A 25,467-nucleotide genomic window follows, 5' to 3' on the forward strand; every position below is an offset into this window, starting at 1 on the left:
TCCTCTATTATATATATATATATATAATAGAGATGTTAGATTATATTTTATTAGAGGACACAATGTATTTAATACGACAAATACAATAAATACAATTATACACGCTAGTGACGCTGGTAGCGAACGTGTTAAAAAATGTCAATTGGAATAAGAAAATTCTCGCGATCGGCGTTTATTAAAAAATACGACGTTCCCAAGGTCTTTTGTCTGTTCGAGAGATTCGCGGCATCGACAGCTGTCAAACACTGACGCACCGTCGCCGTAACGGAGTCGTTCATTCAATTTATGTTCGACAAATTGCATCGTTGCGCGATCGCCTCCGTTTTTATTCAATCGAAAGACATTTAATTCGCGATACGCGTGGCATTGTTCTCGGCTGGGACGCACGGTTCGGTGGGGATCGAGAAGTTGGAGTGTCCGGGAGAGGCCAAGGGCGTGTTGTCGTTGTCGGTGTCGTTTCTCGATCTTCTTAACCGCGCCGCGCCGGAAGGAGGATCTTAACGAAGGTGACAGCTGTCATCGCGAGTCGCTCGAGGAAAACCACCGCCCTCCCGCGCCTCGACCCTCCGCCGAGAGGATCTCTCGCGCAATTTGCCAATTTTATGCACACTTCGCGAATAATGATCGAAAGTGGAACACGTGACCGCGGCCCGGGCATTGTTCGCCGCGCGACAATGGAATCGGATGTTTTGTTGGGGATAATAGAGCGCGTGGCCCACACGCTAATGAAAGGGTTGCACCTTTGAATACATCGAACGCGTATACGCGAGCCTATCTAGGAGGGGTCAGCGGTGCTCAGACGGTCCTAATCGTGTCCGAGGACGCGGAGGATCGAAGGGCCATTCGAATCGAATGGAGCCTTTGTTAATTCTTCTATGGTAACCTTATCAAAGTAAAACTCACGATGAAAGAACATCCAGTAAATGGAGAACCGGTGTAACGGTTGACAAATGTTAGAGAACTACCTTGAACTGTTCATTTTTTTTTAAATTCGTCTTCAAAGCTGTTACACACAAAAGTGAATATCTTTTTAATAGGATATGCGTCGTTTTATAGAGCGATAAGTAGACTGCGGATTGTATGCATTTATGGCAGAAATAAGTATGTGAAATACAAAGCAATAAGGGTTTAGAAAAAAAAGTCCTAAGGATACCGTTATGTTACTTTTGATGCGTTCGCTTTGTTAGATGAAGAAATACATTTTTATCCAGTTTCTGTTTTTTATAATTGGCATAGAAAGATTTTATTTTGCATAAAAGTGATGGGCGTAATACCGAGATCTTTGTCATAACATCGGTTTTTAACATCGTGGTTTTTATCATCGAACAAAATGCTTTCCGCTGAACAAATTACAAAATTGTCGAAAAATATTCGAACGACGAGAGTATATTATAAAAGTACCAATTTCTTTAAATAAATAAATATGTAAATATGCAAGAATTCGACAAACTTTAACCAATGTCTTTCAGAAATTCCAAGCATATTATACTAAGGATTCTTCAAAATAAACACGCATGAAGTGGAATATGGCTTTAACGAATGCCGCCCAAAATGTTAAAAACAATGCCAAGTACCATAATTTCTTTAAAATAAAAATAATGAATTACGAAAGCATACAACAAGAACAGTAAAATCAATGAAGTATTTGAGGACTTTTACAAATAATGTGGTTCTTTCGAAATGCTGGACAGAAAGATGACGAGAAACAGTTTTTTTAAGCCTTTGACTTATCTCCAGAGACGGTCTCTTCGTATCTCTACATATTATAAACTTATGGAAAGATTGAATGTGCTCTACCTTGTACTCAACACGAGGAATACGAAAGAAATTGAAACAAGAAAAAAAAAGGAAGCGATTTATGAATATTCATGGAAAGACAGCAATAGCGTAGAATACTAATTTACATGATAGAATATTAATAGACAACTAGGTAGGTTAATGTAGACACGTTGAAGCAATAGACCGCGTCAGCTTATGCAAATGCACATTTTACTTTCCTTGATGAACGCTTCTAGTACGTTGAAAGCAAAATAATGTTATGTATGCAATTTTATCGCGATTAGCATTTCATTTTTATGAGATTCTTTCGCTAATGTCATCTTCTTCGCAGACACTACAAATGCGGCTTACAGCATTTATAGCTGTACTTGTAAGTTTAAATTCGTGAAAGCTAACTTAATTCGTAAAGCTCGAGCTTGCAACGTTTCGGTGTCCATATTTACGAAACGATAAAGCTGCGGAAAAATTGAAAAACGCCGAGCAATTACACCAAATAGGATATAATGCATTATATGAAAAAGTATCGTTTATTATACCTTGATACCATGAACATTTACATAATAACATATCGATTTAATTAAGTGTTCGTTCAGTGGTCATTTGATGCATCTTTCAAAAAAATCTCATATTACAAACATAAACAGAGTTATAATTGTTGTTCAAAATAAATATTGTTGTTGATTTTTATGCAAAATAAAAATTGTATTGAGATAAGATAATGGAGCTACTCCACAAATATTCTCTGTCTCAATTATTTTAACGAGCTAAAAAGAATACAACAGTAATTTAAAAATCTTTAAATAGTTTCACCGTTTTGCATCTGACGTGCCCAATTATGTCACAATTGCATAAAAAGAACCGCAATCTAGTTGTAACTATCAAAAAATGTTTGAACCACGTTTAAGAATGTATGAATTACTTAATAAAACAGCACGCTTACGATAATATTATCCGTAGGATTAAACCACAATCATTTCAACAAAAATGCATCTCAAGTGTACACCGGACAGTTTGCCCCACACAAAGATCAATCTTTCGAATGGAACAAACGTTATGTCCCTTTTTTCAATATCAAAACGAAAATCAATTTGTTAGTTATGTTAACGAGAAACGGACTTGTTCCTCCACTTAATACATTTTGGACAATGTACAGCAATGTCTCCCTAATTGACGCTCAGATTGTCCACAAAAATGGACAATTTTGGAAGAGGAGACACGATTATTTGAGCCTTACAGCTTGTTTTTTATACTTGTCAACAATTCGAAACCATAAAAACGAATTGCGAGAATCGAATAATCGTGTCTCCTCTTCCCAAATTGTCCACAAAAATGGGCAATTTTGGAAGAGGAGACACGATTATTTGAGCCTTGCAGCTCGTTTTTTATACTTGTTAACAATTCGAAACCATAAAAACGAATTGCGAGAATCGAATAATAGTGTCTCCTCTTCCCAAATTGTCCACAAAAATGGGCAATTTTGGAAGAGGAGACACGATTATTTGAGCCTTACAGCTTGTTTTTTATACTTGTCAACAATTCGAAACCATAAAAACGAATTGCGAGAATCGAATAATCGTGTCTCCTCTTCCAAAATTGCCCATTTTTGTGGACAATTTGGGAAGAGGAGACACGATTATTCGAGCCTCGCAGCTCGTTTTTTTATAGTTGTTAACAACTCGAAACTATAAAAACGAATTGCGAGAATCGAATAATCGTGTCTCCTCTTCCCAAATTGTCCACAAAAATGGACAATTTTGGAAGAGGAGACACGATTATTCGAGCCTCGCAGCTCGTTTTTTATACTTGTTAACAACTCGAAACTATAAAAACGAATTGCGAGAATCGAATAATCGTGTTTCCTCTTCCCAAATTGTCCACAAAAATGGGCAATTTTGGAAGTGGAGACACGATTATTCGAGTCTCGCAGCTCGTTTTTTATAGTTGTTAACAACTCGAAACTATAAAAACGAACCGCGAGAATCAAATAATCGTATCTTCTCTTCCTAAATCGTCCATTTGTCTGGAAAATCTGTGCGTCAATTAAAGAGACATTACTGTATTTTCGAACCGGTCCCCTAAAGAATCCGAAAAATAAGCGAACTGCTCCATCGATTGCTTGTCGGGTTTCAATCATCGGCGATGCTTTCGCAACAGTGAAGGGTCGCTCCGACGATGTCCAAGTGGTAATGCTCGTCGCGTTATCGTTTTTCGTGGTCGCGTCTGTCAACGTCGACCACCGTTTCGCGGCTTGGACGCGGCACGAGGATCACGAGATACGGATCCACGGTACCGCTTTTATCACAATAGGAAGCTGGGCGTCGAGTGATACTTCCGACAAGGCAATCCACTGAAATAGATGAAGATACTAAGCGCGGCGCGCGCGTCATTCTCCGCTCGCGTTTGCCTGCGCTTGCTCGCGCTCGCTCGCGCTTGCGTTCGCTCGTGCTCCGGATCCAGCATCTTCTTCGACCGCTCACGGCCCCGGCGATCGTAACAGCGATCAATCGGCCGGGAATGAGCGATCGACGATCCCTCTTCATCGGCCGTGATACCCCGTTCGCTGCGGAGCCATTGATCAACGACGACAGTCGTTCGCACGAGCGCGCACGCGCCCGCGAATTTTTCATCCAGTCATCCTACTTGCTCCCACTGTCCCGGCGAGTACGCGACCGGCTTCTTTAACGAGGAAATCGAAGAATTCCCGGAACCCGCCGTCAGAAATAGTAAATTCGCTTCATTCAGCCGCTCCATTCAGTTTCCGACTGTTCGGGAGATTGCTGTCAATTGAAAATGTCTCGAATCGATTTGTTTAAATCTGGAGCTGGTGTGTCGGAATCCACTGGAATTGCTCGAATCTGATTGTTCCTATTCGTTTCGTGCTACTTCCGAGGAGTATTTTATACAAAGCGTCTAAATATAGTAATTATTAGACGACGAATTTTCGTGCGTGAGTCGACCATAACGTGCAAAACCTCGAAGTCGTATGAAAATATATTTGCTCTGTTAACGCTAAACTTATCGAGCGCTAGAAGAGACCTCTGACATGCATTTGTTTTATAAGAATTAAAAGATTGAATTTATTGAAAAATTTTCACATTTTTATTATTATGCGTGCTTGAATTATGAAATTTATTCGATCATTTTTTACAAAAGCTATCGAGCGCTAGAGACCTCTGACATGCGTTGTTTTATAAGAATTAAAAGACTGAATTTATTTAAAAATTTTCACATTTTGGTTACAATGTGTACTTGAATTAAGGAATTTATTCAAACATCTCTTACAAAAGTGGCTCTACAACGCCAAAAATGTTTAAATAAAAAATATAGAATCGGTCATTCTGATCACCATGGTGGGTTTAGTGTTACTTTAGTAAATTAAGAACAATATAACAGCATTCTATGAGAAAAGCTTTTGCAATATGACTCTGTTTACAATTATTTTATTCAAGTTTAAAGTTTCTCTAATCCCTTGTCGCATAATATAAATGTACAAAAAAAGTGCACAAAATGATTTTTATAGACCATCATCGAACCAGGGAGACTTGGGTGCTACAAAAAGTATAATTAAAAATTATCTCACTTTCAGAGAGCGATTTTTTGTTCAGTCAGGATATGATCAGATAATATTTATTTTTCATAAATGAAAGTGTCATTTAAACGTAGAAAAGATTATTCAATTACCCGTTCGAACGTTCGTTGCCAGCGTATCGCAAGAGTCCCGACAATCACGGTGTCTGAACTAGGAAAGAAAGTCATTCGAAGTTTTCTTTTAAATGCTGTATATTGCGCAGGCAATCGAGGCTATAAACGCCTAACACAGTTTGATATCGCTGTGTCGAATGTGTCTGCACCTCGTTAACTCCATTTTATTATATCCGTACAGTCGAGCGTCGCTTACGGAATTAATCAGTAATTTCTTATCGCAGAGAACACATGGGATTGCTCTGTTTAATGTATTTCAGTCAGATAGCCAAGATTCATGACATCGATCTGTACGGCGCGCATTGTCGACGTTTATTTTACGGCAATATCGCGTTAATATTAATTTTCATCAACGAGTTATCGCTTAGAAACGCGTGCTATTCATTAATTTCCGTTTAAATGAAAATTTTGTTATTCCTTTGTCAACGTTCCTTATTGATAATACAATTAATTACATTTTTGGTTCGAGTTTTTTTTGGAGACATTTTAGTACATTCTAACTTAGAGTGAGATGGTTTTTTTATTAATTGTTATACGTGGACATTTATTTGCGTTAATGTTGATCTTATTTGATTTTTTGTCCAGGTTTCTATTTTATGTGTTAACTGAAAATACATAGATACATTAATGACAGATGCTCCGATAACTATAATTACACATAACTGTACATCTAAAAATAAACTATAAGTAAAACAACCTTGTGTCATGTGCGAATAGTTTCTCTGTCTCTAATCGCCTAAAGATATCTTCTAGAAGAAGCTTCGCGCGATGCAATTTTTGTCTTTAATGTTACTATAAAATAATACAAACATGAGAGTAATCGCACTCGGCTACGAAATGTTTGTTAATGGACAGCAGCGCGTTATTTCGCAAGAATCGTCAAACAGCACACCTTTTTACGAAACAGATGTTACCATAATCTTCCCGGAATCGAAACGAGTAAACTATTCCGGGAAATCATGCTGCTTCGGTTGATAACAGGCGACATGCTTTTTTTATAGCTCGTTCGAAAACACTTCTGAGAATTGGTACTGCTTTTCATTCCTGTTGCGTTTTACTTTCATATTCCATGGTGGATAGAGACTTTTGATTTAAATGTTCGACGAATTAACTCGTTGCTGTACCATTTTCCTCGCTGAGGAAAAATGATTTGAAGCTATCGACAGTGATCATTTCTTGGAAGAAAAAGAAAATACGTATTTATCGCGTGCCAATATTTACTTGAATACTTAAATATACATGAGACGGGAACAGAATTTTACTCCGACCCGAAATAACCAAATAACATTCGTACTTAACAGATTGTCACTAGAAATCTCTATCGCGAGACAGATAATTTATAACATTGTTTGTCAATGATTACTGCATAGATAGATAGAAATGAAAGAAACTTTAAAATTATGTAAAACAATTTTACATGTCACCATATTACAACTTTTCACATAGAATCGCATATAATTACTATTTATAGACCTATGTATAAAATATACCTCGGTAAAACAATGCGTGCAGGAAATAAAATAAGGAAATCTTTTTTCTCTGTACAGACTGTGCGCGTTTTCACTGCATAATTATTAGACTACGGGTCTTTATGCAAAATAAAAATTGTGTGCATTAGTCACAAGAAACAGGAACTGGATAAACATTTTTATTTCCATTTCGAATAATCTTAATGAGTTTATAGATAATATAATCAAATTATTATATTCGTCCGGTAGTGACACAGCTTTGCGTTTCATCTGCTCATTTTTGTCATAAATTCATAAAATCCGCAGTCTAATAATTATAATGATCAAATAGGAACGATTCACGGTAATATAATCTACAACCACGATAATGCAATTCCTCGAAAACTAAGAGTATGCGGAGATTCCCAACCTCGAAGATAATCCGGTAGATTCGAAGAACTGGGATTTCAACGCTTACACCACAACGATCGAAATATTTCCCGAGCAGTGTATCGAGAAATCGGGCCAAACATATCGTTTCCAGTGAAAACAATCTGAAATTTAGCGATATAGAGAGATTTATGGGGTTCGTAGATGGATCCGGCTGAGTCATCCGCCAATAAACCTCGGCTAGGTGAAAATCCACCACAATAACTTGAGTATTTACGGAAGATCACCGCGAGAGGACGGATCAAATGTTTCCTTGTATTTTGCTGACTAAATCTCTCGAGGTTCTCATGGTTTACAGGCTAGAAACAAATTTGTCAGTTCGGAGATAAAGCTCGGTTCGCATCATACCGACGCTTTCAAGAAATGAAGATACAGTCATTTCTCCCTAATTCGCGCTCAGATTGTGCACAAAAATGGACAATTTGAAGAGAGGATGGAGATACGATTGTTCGAACCTTGCGACTCGTTTTTATAGTTACCGATTGTCAACAACTATAAAAACGAGACGCAAGGCTCGAATAATCGTATCTCCTCTTCCCAAATTGTTCATTTTTGTGCGCAATCTGAGCGCGAATTAGAGGGAAATTTTGCGATTTCGTGCAAAAATCGAACATTCAGAGATCGCTCCAATCACTGGACACAGTTCATTGGATTACAATAATTTTCGTGGATTGAACTACTCGGTACTGTTACCGTCAAACACTAATATTAACGATCGAGAATCTATTAACCCCTTAATGCACAATTTAAAAAAAAAAATCCGACCAAAAAAAATCAATTTTTTTTATCTAAGAAAATACATATTTGGACCTTAATTTCAATAAATATGTAAAAAAAATGCAAAAATTACTAAAAATTCAATAAAAATAGTGGATAAATAATTATAGTGAATATTGAATCGCATTGCAGATCGAATTTTGTACCCATCGTACTGTTTTTCAATTAATATAGGTAACATAACATAAGTTGCGACGCCGACCGTATATATACGGGTCTGCACATTTTGGCCGGTTTTGCACGCCCGTGTTAATACGTTTCTGCGCGTTAAGGGGTTAATCAATCTTTGAATCGAATCGAAAAATTATCATTCTGATGCAATGAAGCTATCAGAGTGACGTAATTTATCAATTTCTTATTAAATCCTTTTACGTGCGTTTCATTGTTGACCGAATAATAGGAGACCACTATTTGCATGGAAACCTATATATTTGTTCTGAAACATTGCGTAGAAATTTTGTTTTAACAAGCGAGTCATTCGAACTCTATCGAACTATTTGTTATCTATCGTACGTATGGGCTGTACGTTTCGTTGAAGTTCTCATTGCAATTGATGACAGTCATACTGGGAAGAGTGGAAATGTTTTTAAACCCGAAATAACAGGCTTTTGCATAATGAAGTATTACAAAAATATATTTAGTATCACAGCGGATTTTTATGCGAAATACAAATTGCCTGCATCTATTGCAAGATACGGAAGCTACAAAAATATCTATTTCTTTTTTTTAACAATTTTAATAAGTTGAAAGGAAGGCGATATTATTTTTTAGTTCTTCAAATGTGTTTCCCGTTTTGTATTTGATCTACTCGTCTTTTGTCATAAATGCGTAAAATCCGCAGTCCAATGATCAGTAAAAAAAAAGCGTAGAGAGAATTTTTAATTACGTTTAAAGCGGTTTTAAGAGCTATATTAAATTAGTTCCGAGAAAAGGAACGAATACCCTTCGTTCACTATCGATTTTCGAAATTTTTCATTGTTTACTTTAACCAACATTTCTGTCATTTTACGTAAATGCGATGTCAACGATAAAATATTTATTACGTAAATTTTGTTTACTTATCTTTTAACATTACGCGACTGCTAGTAATAATTACTAGTATTAATTACTAGTAATTAATATTAATATTGATACTAATATAATATTAATATTGATACTAATATAATATTAATATTAATACTTACTAATACTTAATATTAATATTAATTACTACAGGGCGTAAGTTGAAAATATTGAAAGAAAAAAGCAACAGAGATACGTACTTAAATTGTCATTAATTGTCATTCCAAAAGGAATACATGCTTTCATATGACTTTCTTGTTAGTACAACAGAACCTCGATTATCCGAACTCTTGATATCCCGATTCCCTAAACGCGTTTCACGCGAAAACAGCTCAATCGAAAGCGATCCACATGGAACACTATTGCGAAAATCGATAAAGATTTGATTTAACACCGAACCTCCCCCCCAAAAAACAGCTCTATTATCTGAATATTTGCGTTCTGCTTCGAATAACCGAGAATCTACTATAACTGCGAGCAGTTAATTTCGAGCATCAAATATAACCTAGTATTCCTCCTCTATCTAAATACTCGAGCAACTCGATGCCGTCGATTTCTCGATGATCCGAGCGTGTTCGAAAAATTTTCCCATAGTTCCCATAGTTTATCGATGGCGGAGCTCCGCCTTGCGCTTTCGGCTCGCTGTTCAGGCGAAAGTAATCATCGGCAAAACAGTTTCGGAAGCGATTCGCCGGGGTCTGGCGCACCGCAATTTCCGCGGCCGGACACACAATACTGGCTGGGACAATTAAAACCGAAACGACGCTATATAAACAGCCGCGGAAACGATATAATCACGTGACGTAAGTGGGAGTGCGTTGAATTACGCACGGCCCAGAAATTATACGAGCGAGTAGTCAGCAAACGAGTGCAGTCCCTGCGACAGGCCGTTCACACCGATCCACCGCACGACTCTGCTGTTGGCAGAAATCGAGAAATTGTTTGGCCGATTTTGAACGAATTGTTTCGTGGTATTATCAATCGATAAGTGAACTACATAAACGTAAATATTAATTTCCGAAGAAATCGATAGAGCATTAGGTTCCATTGAATATATAATACCTCGCATTCTAATTGCTAGAAATCAGCTCATTTGTTCAATGTACATTATCATTTGTTAACGAGTGTTAACATTGCGTAGGAATTTTGTTTTAACTATCGAACCATGTCGAACTCTATCGAACTATCTTTTATCTACTGCACGTATTGGCTGTACGTTCCGTTGAAGTTCTCATTGCGAATGGTGACAGCCATACTGAGAAGAATGAAAACGTTTTTGAATCCATAATAACAAGCTTCAGCATAATGAAGTATTACAAAAATATATTTAATATGATCACTAGACTGCGGATTTTTATGCGAAATAAAAATTGCCTGCATTTATTGCAAGATACAGAAGCTACAGAAATATTTCTTTCTCTTTCTTCAACAATTTTAATAAGTTGAAAGGTATATATGAAAAAGGCATTATTTAATAAGTTGAAAGGAATAACCTTAGATATGCAGGATTTGAACAGAATCATTGATCATTTTGGTTTACAATTTAGAAGTTAATTATCTTTTAAAAGATTGATTCAAAAGAAAACGACTCAAAATATAATGCAGCTTTGATTGTTTTGTATGAAGAGGTTGTTGTATCACGTTGCTATATACCTTTTTCCTAGGACAACTGAAACGATTTCAAATAAGGTGTGTAAACATTTTACTGAAATTGAACAGAATATACAGGGTGGGTCTCCTAACATGACGATCTCAAATAACTGATAAAATATTTGTTGTACGAAAAAATTGTTCAGGTAGAAGTTGCATGGTTTTCAGGGGGGCATAATATTGTCATCAGTTTTATGTTATTTTGCTTTTCTATCAAGATATGAAGGTCGCCTTCAATTTTTTTTAATAGAACAGTTAATGTTTCTTCCCGAATTCGGATCAAGCGTTGAATTCTACAAGAATTTCTAATAATTTGCAAATTAACATAAGCGAATCTTAGAATACTAAAATAAACAATATTGTATCAGAAGACAGCGGCTAACATTAAAAAATTCGTAAAATTGTAATTACTTATTTTATAGTGAGCAAATGCATGGCAACATTTCGTCATTTATGAGACTAGATCGATTTTTGTACAAAATTCTGCAATTTGTCCGCGCTATACGATCCTGCGTTGCTTCGTAGATCGTCGGTTCTCGAAGCCTCGAACGAAGCTTTTACCGACGAACCGTTTTCGAGAGTCGATCCCGATGACACGATACCGGAGACAAGTCTGTGCCTACTCTAGCCAGTTCTCCGGCTTTCGACCTGCTAACTCGGTGGCATCACGATCGCAGTCGGCCGACCGAAGATTATTCATGCACTTACGACAGGAGACCGGACATTGTTATGCAAATTTGAATTTCTTTTTCTTCGAGCAGATGGCATGTAATGTGAAATTGAATTTGATAGATTCGATGAATCTGAAGGCATGGCAAATATTTGAAATTCTACTCCCTGGTTTATTCGTTTTTGAAGGGCTTTCAATATCATGAATACGCGAGGCATTTAGTTAACGGTTCTCCTCAGTTTATGGTTGACTGTAACATAATTTTTAACTGGGATTTATTGAATATTAGAATTTTGAACTTGAATTTTAAACGAATTTATTCAATTTGTTTTATTGTTAGTAAGAGTATTTTAGGGAAAGTTTACTGCTAGCAAACACGATTCCAAAAATTGCAGTAATTTGACACAAAATTGCACGCTTATGCTTAATCTGTATAAGTGGAAAGAGAATAGTTTTAGTAGAAAATAGTTCATTTCGAAAGTAAGTTTTTACTTCGTGACAAACAATTTATGAGTTCTTTACAAAATCCGCACTTTTCCGAATAATGGCTGAATGAAAGATACTTTCGAATCCTAGAAGAGGATTATAAAATTAGTTAGAATTCGAATTATAAAATTTATTTGAATAAAATTTCATTGTGTTAAAATATTTGAACATTTATCCGAATAATTTACTATATTCGAAATATATATTCGAATATTCGGATACAATTTTATCGGGAAAATTTACTGAAAAACTTTAATCGAAATATTCTTTTATCAAATAAAATTTCATCCAAATAATGCCCAACTCCGCCCGGAAACACAGTGCATAGAAATGTGACTTTGTTAACGAATCATAGTAATAATCAAACTAAAAAAGACGACTTATTAAAATAAATTATTAATAAATAAATTATTTAATTAAAATAAAATAAAAATGCTGTTAGACCTCGTTAATCTGTATGTTTCTCTTGCATTTCAGAAATCTGCGCATGCGATAAATGCACAAAGATCCGCGGTCTACTAACGAGATTAGGTCGTGTCCGATTTTGGCTATCGTAGGATAAACCCGTGTCGATCGAGCGATCCCCGAATGGAAGGTTTCAAGCGATTGATGCTGACAGAAGAGGAAAAAGTTCGGTGTCAACCGAGGAAGACTTATTTTCGTCGGTTATCGCGAGCAGACACGGCTTTCTGGTCGTTTTCACGATAACTTCGTATCTTAATACGGTTCGAGTGCGCAATTATTTATGCCTCTCTTAAATAAGATTGCGTATCGAAACGTCAGTCCTCGGGAGAGACGCAGCACATTGTTTCCAACCGGCTGTATATCCGGTATCGATGTGTGCACGCGCGTACTTGCTACTTACACACGGCGAGGGATGTTCCGCGAAGAGGATTTGCGTATTAGAGGACGCTCGCCAAGGATCATCGAGGGTTCCTTTCGTTGCGACCCCCGTTTCCGAGAACAGTTGCCACGACGTGGCGCGATTCAACGCTCGAGCACTCGTCTAGGTCGCACATCTATCGGACTCGCTTTTCCTTGAATCTTTCGTCTATTTACATACGAAGTGCGCGCGAGATGCTAAAGGTTACGCGAATATCAGATACCGATCGGCCGTCTGCCTGGTCTACGCGTTGCTCAGAACCGAAGAATACGATAAACTGTAAGCGAAAATGGACAATTTGAGAAGAGGAGGTACGATTTTTCGGAGCACGCGGCTCGTTTCTGTAGTTGCCGATTATTATCGATAACTAGAAAAAACGAGCTTCTCTTCCTAAATTGTCCATTTTTGCTTACAGGACGATCTTACAGGACAAGCTAAGGGACAATTTTGGAAAGAATTTACTGTATCGGACAAAAATCGATATACATAATCTCAGAAATGTTCAAATATCGATACGCATTTACAAAATATAAATTCAGATTCATTTATATGTTGATTTGCAAATCATCAAAAGCTCTTCAGTCGATTGAATTTCCTTCTTCATTTGTATAAGAACTATGCACTGTTCATTTCCAGAAAAATCTTTACCTCTTTCGAAATCGTTTCTCGATTTATGGATTTCTTTAAGGGAAGATGAATAACATAGCAGTTTGTCACAGAAAAGAATTATGCTACCATGTAATACAACACCATCCTTGGTAGAAAACAAGCAAAAACAAGCAGGCTATTTTGAGCCGTTTTCTTTTAAATCTGTTTCATCAGAAATACGAGCTTCTTAAATTGGAAACTAAAATTAGACATGCTTAAAATTCTTCGTATCTCAAGGTGTATCAAACACTATTTAACGCTCGTCAACAGATAACGATCTACACTTACGGAGAAAAGATGAACGACACCTTTCAACACGTAACATAACTTTTTTAAAACTAATCTAAATGATTTGAATTTTCTTCGAGTGTTAGGGAGTCTAGTTTATTCTACAATGACTAAAATACTTATTTTTTAATTTTTCTATTATTTGGAATGACAAAAAAGATAGAAAGAACTGTCCTATACTATTAAATTAAAGAACGTTATTTCTGCAATAACTAAATTAAAGAATATCATTTCTGTAATAATTAAATTGATCAATGTTATTTTTTTAATTTACATCAGCATTGCAGTTCACTTAATGACAGCGTTTGCTGTGTACGCATATAATTTTCGAAATTGCTATAATACGATTCTATTACTATTCTTTTAAATGACGACTAGTTTGAGTTACTCTGAAGAGCATCGCTGCACCTGCGATTAAAAAAAAAAAGGAATTCTGCTGGTTGTAACAAAGCTGCTACTTCGATGCATACCACATCTTGAGGATGCAGTAAAAGAAGTTGCGTGTTCGTACTCTCTGAAGCGAAGACAAGCACTTCGTAGACACTGGTCCTTTAAGCATTTATATCAGACACGAATGTGAGCAACATACGAAAATGTGACGTATGATTACGACGTTCATAACCAGCGTCACGTACTTTGACCGATCGCTATCTCGGTTTTCCCGAGAAAGAAATCAAATGTTACGTGCACTATTACTTAACACTGATCTACCATCGTCGATCGTATGACCGGTTTTTCCTCGCATTAGGAATACGCTTCCATGGGAAACCATTGAATATATTCTTTTATTCACGCTCGCACGCGATAGGAAAAAATTACGTGAAATTAATTCAATTTCGTCGTTTTTATAAAGCGTACCAGTCACTTTTACTGCTTGATGGATTGTGAGTTGCTAATGTCAGCATCATATTCAGGGAATTAAAATCATTTTCATGCATTTATACATCTGAACGAAGCTCGACGATCGTCTGTTCAAATGATAATTTCAGGAGAAGTTGTTATTTTATATTAATGGAAATTTTGTTTGTCGGATTGTGGATGAAATTGTCATCACTTTTGAGCAACTTTTGCAGAAACACCGTCGTTCTCAGACTTTAAAAGATGACTTATAGACGACTGTCGGTCTACAGAGTGTGAAAATTTCACGCGATGAATACATTCAGCATAACAGCGTAACTTCACCGATATCATCTTGTCGAGGCAAACACACGAGCTCTAATTTCCCCACTCCTATTATTTTATCGTGAACGCAAATTAATTTGCGGAAGAAATGAACTGCGCTTCAATGTTCCCAAGGTACACCGAGAAAATTTCGCAACTCGCGCGTAGCTCTTAATTAAACAATGCTCGCGAGCACCAGGAAGACCTCCCAATTTTCAAATTCGACCATCTCCATCTGAAGGCGACGCAAGAACGAGACCGCAAACTTACGAGAAAGGGTGCTGCTGGCTGTCAGAGGCCACGTGGTTCCCTGCGCGGTGGAATACGGGCCAAGCACGTGGCGTTCCCTCCAGTTCCGTGAAAGAACACTTCACAAGCTCCTAGCTCCTCCGAAATCCTCGATCATCTTGAACGATGGATCTCCTCGGTTCACTCTAGCCAATCACAAACTATCCGGGCACCCGGGGAATCGACTCGCCGGTAACCGAACGAGTCGCCGTTAGCCGGGAAAGGAGAACGATCCGCGTTCCCGGCCGGTACGTGGCGAACTGCAAACTGATTTCCCGGGCTAATCAGACCGGCAGCCGACGAAAATAAATTCGTGTATGAGAACCGTGACACAATTAGCCGGCATCCCTGTCCGGAGGGAAGCGGGATGATTTACGAGGCGAGCGGACACCGCAGACGGTCAATGACAGTGCATGCGCGCTGCCACAGCGGACGAGAGAATCGTCTTAATTAGGCGCGATTAAGCGAGACACGCGCTCTCCTCCCGCTCTCTCTCTCTCTCTCTCTCTCTCTTTCTCTCTCTTGTTCCTCGTCCCACCGATCGACCGATTCGATGGACCAGGGACCGGACTCGGTTCAGCCTAGCGGAGCTCCGGTTCCACCGCTGCGACTTGTCCGCCTGCTGACCATCGTGGCACTGAGCTCTCTTTCGAGCGACGAGCCATAGGGCTTCGTTCGAGTGCCAGCCGAGCCTCTTCGTCTCGCTCCGACTCGCTACCCTTCCACCCTCTCTCTTCCTCCAGATCAGGCCGAGACTGCGGGCCTCTCTTTCCCTCTATACCGGTATTTCTGCTCCACGTGTGTACGCACGTGGCCGCGCGCACACGACCAGCCGAGCACCACTCTTCCTGCTGAACGCTACTCGGGATTGGGACTCGGCACTCGGTACTGGGTACTCGGGATTCTTCCGGCATTGGACCGACTAGCTTAGTGTCGTTTTTGGAGCAGCCCGGCACTGACAGTCGCCCGCTCCTCCTAGAAACTTGTGCTTCGCGACCCAGTGCCTATAGCGCATCTCGAGTGTCTCTGGCGCGAGGAAAACGGATTTTTGGGCAAATTTATACGGTGGCCGATAAATGGGTTCCGGCACCGTTTAAAACGCGATAACTGTTTTACAACTGGATTAAATGGCTTGGTTTTTTCTTTTTTTATGACAGAGGGACTTGGGTCTACCAGACGATGACTGAAATGCTTTTTTGTTGAATTTTGCTATTACTTGGAATGACAAAGTAATACAATTCTCTCGTTTTTTAACTTTTTTATCTGGGAGTGTAACGAAAGTTTGAAAAATGGCTTTCGTAGATCTCGGTAACTTATATGCATGGTTGAAAATTTCATCGAAATCGGTTCACGTTGTTGCGAGTTACAACAAATCAAAGATCGCAGTTTTATCACGATTTCGACCACGAACCTGTAGCTCGACTCTGGGTTAACCGATCAAATTTTCAGCGCGCATATAAGTTACCGAGATCTAAAGACAGGCATTTTTTTAATTTTCGTTATAGGCTCAGGTAAAATAGTTAAGGAACGAGGGGTTTTAATTTTTTCTTTTCATTCCAAGTAATGGCAAAATTAAAAAAAAAAGCTTCTTAACCACTGTATAGTAGACTAGTTTCTCTATCGTATAAAAAAAATTCTAGTTATTTAGTCCAATTTTGATATAGTTATTGCGTTTTGAAAGGTGTACGAACACTTTTGTGGGCCACTATATATATATTTTGGCGATTTCTCGGTCCTCTCCGACTTTGATGATTTTTAAATATGTTACAAATAGACTGCGGATTTTATGCATTCATAGCAAATGTGGATCAATGAAACACAGATTAGTGATGGCACATGAATAATTTAAGAAGTACTGTTGCATTGTTTCCGCTGTATTAACATCATTACAAGAAGAAATACTTTTTCAATCTAACTCTGGTTTTATATAATGGACGAGGACAATTTTTATTTTGTATAATGATCTACAGTCTGGCTATAAGCCTGATCTCAACTTTTTCTTTTATAAAAACTGTCTCTGTGCATTAGTTTTCGAGATATTCGCGAAAAACTACAGACCCAACTCAGACCTAACCCAGATGTCCAATAACAATAATGAATTGTCTATTATCATTAATACGATTTAATAATAATAATAAATTAAAAATACACTTTTTATTTTTAGATGTACAAATTTTCTAGAAATCTATATTATTTAATGAACGTTTCCTCGGGTCAGCTCTAAGTTACGTAGCAACAGGTATCATAAAAGAGAAAGTTATTCGAAATATCAAGTTATCCGATATAATCAAATATCATGAAAATTGCGGACGAGAAATAATGCATTAATTTTTGTAAGTAATTGCATTCGTTTTGTTTAATTATTTCGTAGATGTTTGAATAAAGGAAAAATTTCTTGCGTCGTTTATAAAATTTCATGTGATGGATACAAAGTAGTAATGCAATCAGTTGTTACTAATTTGCATGGTTTCCTTTGATTTCTCGAACTGACGCAAGCCATAAACGTATAAAACCTGAAGTCTACTTGTCAGACATCGTGCTCAATTGTGTTTTATGTTCCTATATTGCCAGCATCATCCAGTTACATGGGGTCCTATCATTTTAAGAGTTGGCACTTTTATCATCTAATAAAGTAATTGGTACAATTAACAGTTTCCTAGATAATTAAGAATATATACTTGAGAAGAGCATGAATATTTACATAGTTTCGATAACTGTCCACATATCTCAACGTTACGGAATGCTTTTAATTTTTCTTTCGCCACTTTGTAGCGCATCATTCGCGAAACAGCAATGAGTCAGTAGCAAATCAAGAATAATCAACTAGAAGACAAAACAACGGGTATAGTTCTCGCGCGACAACAAGGCGCCTTTGTGTTTACATTTCCCCTCTTACTAGCTGCCCCACTACCGCAGTTATCGGTCGCTATTGGCCGACGGTGATCTTCGTCAACGTTTTCGGCCAGTAGTTTGCAAACATATCGTTGCCTATTCCAAATTGGATGACGTTGCGAAGAGAAAGTAAACACAATAAAAGATGATTCAACAAACACACTTTAGAAGCTAAACTATATTAACACAGAAAATCGCATCTTCTTGTTGATTTGAAATTTAGAGTGTGTGCTGAAGCGCAATGCACCGATTGTGTCATTCATTTATGAATTGTGTACTGGAACGATCGATATTATCTAACAGGTCTAGCAATTCTTGACATTCTTCGTTAACGATTATGGAAGCGACAACGTAGCGCATGTCACGAAGTAATCGGATTATCACTTTCTCAAAAGTTCATCCGATCGCAAACCTACTTTCATTGGCCAGTGTTTATTTTCAATCAAATCGAGGTCAATTTTTCTTTCAAAAAAATAAAATATAATTAATATTAATATTATATTATAAGTATTATTAATATTATAATTATATTATTATAATTAATTATAATAATATTATATAATTATAATATTATTATATTAATTTGACACACACGTTTTTATTAAAATTAATATTAATATTAGTATTAATATTATATTATTAGTATTATTAATATTATAATTATAATATTAATATTAATTTATATGTGTATATATATGCATATAAATTAATATAATAATATTGTAATTATATAATATTATTATAATATATAATATTATAGTATAATATATATATATATATATCCCCATCCGTTTGACATGTTATTCGGCCGTTCACTGTGCAGAAAATGTTCCGTAATTGTCGCTGATCGTCAATTCGGACGTCGCGAAAGTATCGGATTCCTGTAAGTTAGGCACGGGCGAGGCGCGGGGGTGGGGCCAGACAGAAGGAATCGAGTTCGGACGCGGCGTAATTTCCCGTGCAAGCTATCATTACACGAGAACTCGCCATTTCGTCGGAACTTTTAAGCGGCAGCCGCTCCGGAGTCGTCCCTTTTTCGAAACTTCGTCGACGGTTTCGGCGAATTGATGGCCGAGCCCTTTCGAACTATTTCTCTATGTTCTCTACTCTCTTTATGCGCTCGACAGGGACAAATCTATCTTTTATTGGAGCTTTTTACACTTGAATTTTCAATTGCTGTAACGATAACGAATGCTGGCCAGAACGTTTTATCAGATCGCTGCAAAAATAATTGCGTATTTAACGCAATACTAGAGTTGGGATAGAAATGAATCGACGAGTGACGATAGAATTGCCAGTGTCAATCGTTAATCGCAATCAACGGTTCAGTTTCTTTTAATTGATAGTCGCGATTAACGGCTACAGTATGAATTTAATCGTCAATTCCGATTAACACTACAACTACCTAATTAATGGGACTGATGTATATTGTTTTATAATGATGGCACGAGATTGGATTTATTTAAACCTCGTACGATTTCCATTATAATATAAGTTTGAATAAACAAGTTTACCTAAAAATTTCTCGTAAAAACATTTTTATAAAATTAGCGGCTGTAAAATAAAAAATCAGGAGGCAGTCATTTCGACTGGGTTTGATAATTCTAGTGTTAATGATTAGTAATTAAATCGTTAATTGTATGCATAAAAAATATATATATAATAATAATGATAAAAACAATTCTTAACGGAATCACGTCAAAGTATCCTTTCAATTTCATTAAAAAATCAACGATTTAGTAATTGTGTCTTTCAATCGGCAATTGACGATTGATTTTATTAATCAATTAATTCAATCATCGACTTTTCGACGATTAATGCCTTTAATCGTTTCCATCAATCATAATCAAATTAAAAATTGTAATCGATCGATATACTCAATGTTGACGCAAGATAGCCAATGAATTTTGGAGATATCAAGCGATCTTTAAATGTAACAAATGAAAACTTTGAAAATATGATGATTTAACACATGGGCATATTCAGATAATAATTCATCTCGAATTTTATATCGCATGTAATAGAAACTGTAATAAGATATGGACCGTTTATTTTGAAAGTGGTGTAAGTCCTTTTTTTAAAAAAAATGAGATATGACGTAATTTATGCTTTATTTAGTGTAAACTTTTTGTTTATAACTAGTTAGTAGTTAATATCTTAAAAAATGCCAATGCTTTGTTCAATTTAAAATTGACCGGTAAAAAAAATTGCGTAACCATTGATTATGAAAGTGGTGTAAGTCCAATTTCCATAGACAGGTGGCGGGGTTAGTGGCCACCGGTGGCTTCACAATTGCTTTATTTGCTATTTATATTGTTTTATTTTCGTGCCAAAAGTTACTATTTTAGGTTACTTATTTTATTTTTTCCTCCAACAATGGATAATTCCATATTCACATCAGATAGTGATATAGGTAAGAAGAAATAGTAAATCAATGTTATTTTATGACAATTGAAAATAGTTATTTTATTTTATTTTAAATAAATTTACACGGAAATAAGACCCATGAATATGAACAAAAGAATAATCTTAGAATCGGAGGATGAAGATAATTCTACTATGAAAAATAAATTAATGAAGCGTAAAAAGAGAAGAAGAATTATAGAGATAGAATTTTCATCAGATGAGGATATTGTTACTGAGAACTTGGATTCTGTAAAAGAAAATAAAGGAAAATATACGCAACGAATAAACAAAATTAAGCGAAATGCCGGACAAGAGTACTTTACAAAAAAGGGAAAATTCATTCCAGCAAAAAAAGAAAGTGATATTTGTTATTTCAAAATTGAAATTAAATGATATTTACAATTGACTAATTATGAAAGTGGTGTAAGTCCATTTGCAGCCTGGAAATTGTATATTATTTTAGTTAAATTCGTCTAAAAGAAATTTATATAATCAAATTACATATTGATAAATTAGTACAAACATTCCCAGACTTTACATAATTAACCTATATTTTTTAATTGTCAGATCTGCTAACATTCAATTTTCTCGAAACGAAAGAAAGTGGACTTGCACCACTTTCAAAATAAACGGTCCACATATATTAATACTCAAAATGGTAGTCTGTTCTAGAGTAATAAAAATGTGTCCAGCTAGCGTGTTATTTCTGTACTGTTTTTCATGGAAACATTCGTTTTGATAAAGAAATATGTGTAGAATGGCTCTATTATATTTTCTGTGACTGAAAATAAACTAAAACTGTATGAATTATTACTTAAGAGTGTCTTGTATAAATAGACCGTTGATCTCAAAAAAAAACTATAAGAAACACAAGTTAAATTACTACCTTGTATTACTACCTAGAATAATTTCAGAAAAAGAATATTCATCATACAATGGCCACAAATGTATAAAAACCTGCCATTTATTAACTCTCGATAAATTTTCTGTTATTTCTGTAACTGTCGTTCAAAACAGAGTTCGCGGAGCAGGGGCTAGTGTGCGAGAACGCGCTAAAATGAAACTGTAAAACGAAAGTGCACAAGCAGTAATAAATTTGTTAACGAAAGCAATGGACAATCGGCGGTGTTGTTAGAGGCTCGGCGTCGCCTCGAGCGGGCTAATATTTTTCAATTTCATCGCTAATGACTCTTTCCCGGCCACGTTCAGCCGCAGCAGCCGGCCCACGCGAATGAATTGTTTCTACCTGGCAAATACAAATAGTCATTAGCTATGTTTACATACTTTCTCCCATAGATCATAGACGGAGAACGTATCGAAAACCGTAAAAATCCAACGGCTTCATTTTCGTAAATCAATCATCGTACAGTCCTCCGTTTACGACGACTGTTCAGCGTTCGTGAATGGCGTGGAGAAAACACGGTGCGCGACCAGACCTCCCCAATCGTTTAATTGGCCACGCGGCGAAAAGGCGCGCGTGGGTCGGCACGTTCATTATCATAAATCATAGGACAATCTATTACAATTCGGTTACAGTTTACGACGAGGGCACGGGCATGCTCAAGTAGCCGCGTTTAATGGCTATTTATACCCGCGCGCGGACGAAGGCCAGGCGTGCATCGTTTCTAGCATCGTTTTATCGTTCGACCCAATAAACTGTGAGGGATGCGAGACAACAACGATCCGTCTCGATCGATTCGAATTGACTCGGTAATTAAGAAACATCGCGGAGGCGCGCGATGCGGTTCCGTCGATAAATCAGAGTTAAATTCGCGTCAACGCTTAGATATCTATTCAAATTAGATTTCATAAACCAGCATTAGGTTGGAACAAAATTCGGACAAATTATATTCGGATGACGGATTAGAGATAAAGACTAACGAATACAATTTTATTCGACGCTGTCGAATAGCAATTTATCTAGATGAAAATTTATCCGAATAAGATTTTATTCGTACGGAATTCGTACGGAAAAAAGTCGATTTAGATGAAAATGATAGGATATAAAGTGGTTTTTCCATAGTTTATCGATTTATATTTTTTCCATATTCCTTTTTCAAATGTTGCATCGGGAAGTTTGTTATTTTTGGGTAAGTCGACTATTTATACATAACTAAATAATCTTTTTACGGATGCAGAGGTATAGGCCTCGATAATTTGAAATTGAAATTGAACTAATCCTCTGAAGGTATTCGTATAAATATGTTCTTATCGAAATTACATTGGAAACAAGGAAACAGTCAATAATTATTTGCATTATTAAATAATTGTTTGTACTATCGAATAATTTTATAATCTACTCGAGTAACTTATTCGATTAAATAGATAGAACAATTTATAACGAATAATCTTTATTTCATTAAAATACTCTTAACAAAATTTCTTTAATTTCACCTTGACGAGTGTTGTCATTGTTGACAATATTAGAAGTTGCCAATCACGTTGAGTGAAAAGATTAGTGAACGAAAGAGGAATAAAAAGTATTTATGGACTGTCGATTGTTTCTTTACGGTCGATTAGAATAGTTAACTGTCAGCTAAAGCGTATTTATGTGAAACTCTTCGTTAATGGTACAACTGTCAATGAAGGTGCAGCGTCGTATAAATAATTTTCGACTGAATGCTGTATTGAAAAAAGCTGCACATTGGCAACTGAAAGCAGTAGTTAGCGATGCATAAATGCATGTTTAAGTACTATTTCCTGCCACTGTATGCGCATGCATTGTATCTTAAACAATAATCCATTTCCTGTCCATAAAATTTATTTTTCAAAGATTTCATACATTTTTTTCCTGTGTCACGATGGTCTGCCGAGTTTCGATTCGCCTAATTTCTCTTTATCAGTTCGATTAAATGGAGGTTCTACCCTTATCGACAATTTGTACGCTGTAAGCAAATAAAATTCTGGCTTATTTTATGAAAAACAAGTCAGATTAATTATATTTATTTTATTTTATTATTTAACGAATTATACAATTAATTAAATTTATTTACTTCAATTATTTAATTAATTTTACTTGAAATGACAATCAATGACGTAACATTACATGAGTAACACCTATTCGTGAATTTGTCTATTATTTCTTGTCAGATTTTGATCATAACATTTCATTAAATACGACAACTATGAAAAATGGTCAACATAAAATACGATAGCTGGCAACATCTCCAAACTGCTGGTGTCACGTAACCGTGATATCTCTCAGTCCACGTTTCGCAGCCGGTGCCGCGTGAACGTGATTTTCTTGCTAGCAGCTCCGCCAACACCAAATTAAAATGCTATCTCCAACTGAAAATATTTCTTAACAATAAAACGAGATGAGCGACGCATCTCTTCTTTAACACTAGATTTACGGAGCACAAAATAACAGCTGTTTTATATTAGTTTATAAAAGTAACAATAAGACATTTATTCTGATTTTTAACAAGTGTTGTTGTAACATTTGCCGTAAGTAACACGTAAATTGAATAAATCAATCATAGATGTATCTTAACGATACGAATAATGGTAAATTACGTCATTTCGACGGGTTCCGTAAAACTAGTGTTAAATATACAGTGGTATTTATAACTTGGACATAATATGTTAATTCGAGCGTTGTTCGATGCCAAACATCAATCATACTAAAGCGTGGTTCTACGAAGTTGTCAATCTTGATGTCTGTTTTAGACAATCCATAAAACTGTCTTACGTTTGATTTACGATACGGAAAACTGATAACACGCGTCCTTTAACAACAACAAATGTTTAATGAACTACATAATTGCATACAGCATCAATCGTTGAACACAAATAGCAATATATCAAATCCATCAATCACATTCAACTATGCTCAAGCCATGCCTTTTCAATTCATCCGCCAGGGTCTTTCGCGTCTCTTGTCACATTCTCTCGACGCATTCTTTGACATTCGCTCATTAACATAAAAACCATGTTTACAATGAAACAATAGACACGCGTGTCCATAAAAATCTATTGCAATTCAAATTTGCAATAACAATTCCTTGTGATGAAATTTTAGATAAAAAGAAATTTAGAATCGATTAAAACAGAGATGAAGATCGAGAATTTCTAGATAACGCCAACAACTAATTTTAGAACTGAAGTATCTTCCAGTGCAAAGGATCAACGATGCCGGAATACAATTTATGAAACAATCTCCGAAGATATGTATTTGCATTTCTCCTTTCAAATACCATTTTACTGATTGCTGTGGGCGAGGCATTAATTTTTCCATCGGTCCCGAGTCAAGTGGAGTCGGACGAGTGAATCACGCGCGAAAATATGCGACAAAGAGGCGAGGAGGAAAGTCTCGTCTCGGGCCGAGGATTCCTCCGGGCGAACGGTTCGGTCGGATTTTTCACGGGAACTTTGATCCGTCTGGTATCTCGCCCCGCTTCGCGTGTCTCTTCACCTCGATCGGGAACCTCGGGGCACTTTAAAAATATTCCTGAAAAACGGCACGCGCCGATCCGCGCCGATTTAAAAGCCCATCGTCCCGGCTGATTATGCGCGCGGAGACCGCGCACAATGGGCCGACGCACCGGGACGACTCAAATATAAATGCAAATCGATAAATACTCGCATAATCTCAAAAGGTGGCGCGCGGTTATGGATGCGACCGAAGAGTTGCCGCGATCGAACCACCGAAGGGGAACGCTCGTCGAGCGACGCGCCGACGAGTTTGTTTAACAGTTTCGCCCGGTGAATAGGGCTCGACGATTTTCGAGACGGCTGGGTGCGGCTTCTTCTGGAAAGATTTCGTGCCGACGCGAGAGAAACAAGAAGAAAATCCTGATCCCTCGGTTTTCTTGAGAATGGACGATTTCAATTGGAATGCACATTTTACGCTGAATATAGCGTTAATTTTTATTATT

General features: G+C 36.8%; 2 protein-coding genes and 1 long non-coding RNA gene across 5 annotated transcripts in view; 2 read left to right on the forward strand and 1 right to left on the reverse strand.

The window, feature by feature from the left end:
* The window catches only part of LOC143258734 (mediator of RNA polymerase II transcription subunit 20-like), a 252,598-nt gene that overhangs the window by 77,948 nt on the left and 149,183 nt on the right, over nt 1-25,467 (forward strand). The window lies entirely within an intron of this gene.
* Nucleotides 1-25,467, reverse strand: part of LOC117218807 (facilitated trehalose transporter Tret1) — a 228,861-nt gene that overhangs the window by 77,068 nt on the left and 126,326 nt on the right. Inside the window, exon 1 of one of the 2 annotated variants that reach the window (XM_033467454.2) lies at nt 15,275-15,943. The exons of the other annotated variant lie outside the window; for it this stretch is intronic. The gene's annotated coding sequence lies outside the window, so the exon portion shown is untranslated. Of the gene's footprint in view, nt 1-15,274; nt 15,944-25,467 lie in introns of those variants that run through there. 2 annotated transcript variants of the gene reach the window in all.
* Nucleotides 10,065-13,455, forward strand: LOC117218809 (uncharacterized). 2 transcript variants are annotated; one of them, XR_004489876.2, is made up of 3 exons: nt 10,065-10,221; nt 12,502-13,218; nt 13,323-13,455. It is a non-coding gene; the product is annotated as an uncharacterized LOC117218809 (long non-coding RNA). The 2 variants fall into 2 exon arrangements; XR_013033985.1 differs by having other exon boundaries at nt 10,065-10,189.

The sequence above is a fragment of the Megalopta genalis genome, chromosome 8 (genome assembly GCF_051020955.1).
Source record: "Megalopta genalis isolate 19385.01 chromosome 8, iyMegGena1_principal, whole genome shotgun sequence".
In the NCBI taxonomy this organism is placed as follows: domain Eukaryota; kingdom Metazoa; phylum Arthropoda; class Insecta; order Hymenoptera; family Halictidae; genus Megalopta; species Megalopta genalis.